The sequence below is a fragment of the Helianthus annuus genome, chromosome 14 (assembly GCF_002127325.2).
Source record: "Helianthus annuus cultivar XRQ/B chromosome 14, HanXRQr2.0-SUNRISE, whole genome shotgun sequence".
NCBI lineage: Eukaryota > Viridiplantae > Streptophyta > Magnoliopsida > Asterales > Asteraceae > Helianthus > Helianthus annuus.
The window spans coordinates 78,128,771-78,132,046 of record NC_035446.2 but is presented as its reverse complement, the minus strand read 5'-3'; positions in this window follow the sequence as shown (position 1 = coordinate 78,132,046).

Below are 3,276 nucleotides of genomic sequence, written 5' to 3'. Positions count from 1 at the left end.
GGTAATCAAATGTTGCTAGTAATGCCTAATTACATATAAACTTAGGGTAAATCTAATATAATGCTAGCTTAGGATTCAATCAAATATTGATGTGCCTTTTATAATAATAAGAGGTGGTCATTACTTTCATGATCACCATGACCCTCCATAAAGGCGTCATGTAATCCAACTCTAATCCACCCTCCAAAATCACTACCCTAAGGGTGTGGTTATGACCCAAACCACTATCTACTTATTTATTTTAATTTATTTTTGTCGAAAGAAAAAGGAAAGTAAATCTTGAAAAATAGAAAGGATGATCATGGCTGTCATGGTTTAATACTATAGTGGATCAAGCAAGGTGGTTATGTAACCTTCCATTCATGTTCCTATGTAATAAATCATTTTCCCATCATGACCCCCACAACCTTCAGCCTAATAATGCACTATTTAATAATATTTTAAAAAGCCGAAATGTTTTTTTTTTTTACTTTTAATAGAACTATAATGCATGATGAATTGAATCTTATAATAAATATTAGGAAAAAGATTAAAAAGGAAGTTTAGCTTAGGTAGGAAGTATAGGAAGTCATTATAGGAAGACATATGACAAAGAACAAAAATGATAAGAAAGGATATTTTAGTCAACTACGTATTAGTATCATCTAACCCTAAATTTAAAAAAACCCATCACCCACCAGGGGCGGACCCAAGCCCAGCCCAAGGTGGGCGGGCGCACCCCCGGGGGAAAAAATTTAGTGCTAAGTTCCGTCGAAAATCCCGTCCGCACCCCTTGGAATTTTTCGTCCGCACCCCTTGGAATTTTTCGACCGCACCCTTGAAATTTTTCATCCACACCCCTTAGGTAAAAAATGTTATCAATTTATATTTTAATTTTTTTAGTAAACTCTTATTTAAAAAAAAATACTACCTAAATTATATAACTTTTAATACTTAACTAACTAAACCCAAATATCCATACCTTTACCCACTTATAATTGCTAACTAGCTAGCCCACTAAGTCTTAGCCCATTAACCAAACCCAACAATATTTCGAGGCTCTAACTATCTGCACACCCTGTTTGCCTGTGTAGATCGAAAAGGTCTCGCGAAGCCACTTAGGGTTTACCTACGCTGCGTATAGACCTATACTCAGCGTATATAAACCATGGATTTCAGAGCCTTATCAGCAATCATTGCATCGAAAACAAGGGTTTATATACGCTGCGTAGGGACCTATACACAGCATATATAAAGCTCATTTTTTGTATTTTTTTTATGTATTCCTTTGTTTATTTATAAAAAAAATTATTTATAAAAAACCAATATTATTGGTAAATAATACATATATAAATTATAAAAATTAAAAATAATACAACTACTATTAATTATAAAAATTAAAAAAGAAAATTATTTATAAAAAACAATATTATTGGTAAATAATACAAATATAAATTATAAAAATTAAAAATAATACAGCTACTATGAATTATAAAAATTAAAAAAGAAAATTATTTATTAAAAACAATATTATTGGTAAATAATACAAATATATTATACGATATGATGCAACACGATACGCTACTACACTATACGATACGATGCAACACGATACGCTACTATACGATACGATATAACACCCGTATAGGTCTATAGGGGTATATATGTCCCGTATAGGCCTATAGGTGTGGTTTAGGTCCCGTCTAGGCCTATATGCATATACAAGACCTACATGGAACCTATACAAGACCTACATGGAACCTATATGCTACTACACTATACAATACGATACAACACGATACGCTGCGTATTGACCAATACGCTGCGTATATAAATCCTAGTTTTGCTAGGGTTTGGTGTGCCAATAGGCACACCCTATTTCAAACTATAATAAAATAATTAAAGCCTAAAACCTTTAGAAATTCTCTCCCGTTCTCTCTCTCTCTCTCTCTCTCTCTCTCTCTTGCGTCCCTGCACTGCCAACGAACAACATCACTCAGCGACAATAGTCCAGTAGCCTGCGACCACCTTAATCAGCCACCATACCACCGTTGTTTGACACCAAATCTTACCGGAATCCGAACACGGGTAAGTTTCTTTGTTATTTTGATGATTTTGGTTGATATTATAGGAGAAAAAAGGGTAATAAAGTTGTTAAATAGGTTTAAAATTTTGTGTGTTTTGACGTTGTTTAGATGATTTTTAGGGTGATTATGTTGTTTATATATTTTTAGGGTGATTACAACTTACGTTATGATTTTTAGGGCTTGAATAGTTGAAAATTAAAATTAAAATTGAAACGTTTTGTTGTGGAGCGATGGACTTATGTTATATAGAGAAAGAATTGCTTAAGAAATTAGCTTTAGAAGATGTTTTGGATAGATTTTAAAAAATGAAAACTCGTAGGGCGTCGACATTTTAATTATGTTTGTAACAAGATTTGACATGTTTTTGATGATTATATAAATTTAGTTTGATGTTCGTTTGTTTTACATGACCCGACCCGACCCGACCCGATACGAACCGATTTTTTTACTTATATACCTAGGGGTCTAAAATTTTTATAAATTTCCCCACCCCCATGAAAAAATTCCTGAGTCCGCCACTCTCACCCACCACCACTTATTACCACCAACCACCACCATTCCAATCTCGTTCACATCTCTCAACCCACACACAAAATTTTCACCTTGTCTTCTTGTATTCCTCCACCGTCAGTCTCTGCCACATCTCCACCATAAGGCCATCCGTAGTCATAGAGCCCTTTGTGGAGCGTTATGCGACACGTGTCGTGCCACGTCACACAGGGGCTTTATGGGGCGTTATATCACTAGAGCCCGTAGTCATAAAGCCCCTACCCATCAATACCTAATTATTAATTTTCGTTTTTATTAATTAATTATAAAAACACTAACTAATTTTTGATTGGTCCAAACTTTGAAATCTCCCCCATACTTGGCGCTATATATATCACGCTCCACTATTTTTTTAAAGCCCTTCGTAATGGTGTTTGGGCTTTATAGGGGCTTTATGTGAATGCATAACGGCCCACTACACATGGTCTAAAACATCGTCTGAAAATTCAAAAATGTCGATTACCACCAAAATACTCACCGCTTTTACTCTCCTCTTCACTGCTCCATTAAAGGCTCTCAAGATCCGATCAGATAACCATCGCGATCTCCTCCGTCTCCGTCTCCGTCACCTCCACCATATTGCAACCGGATCCCACTCACTGTTTGTCGCTAGTTAAGGTTTCGCCAAACATCATCGGGCTCTATATAATCAACGTAGTTG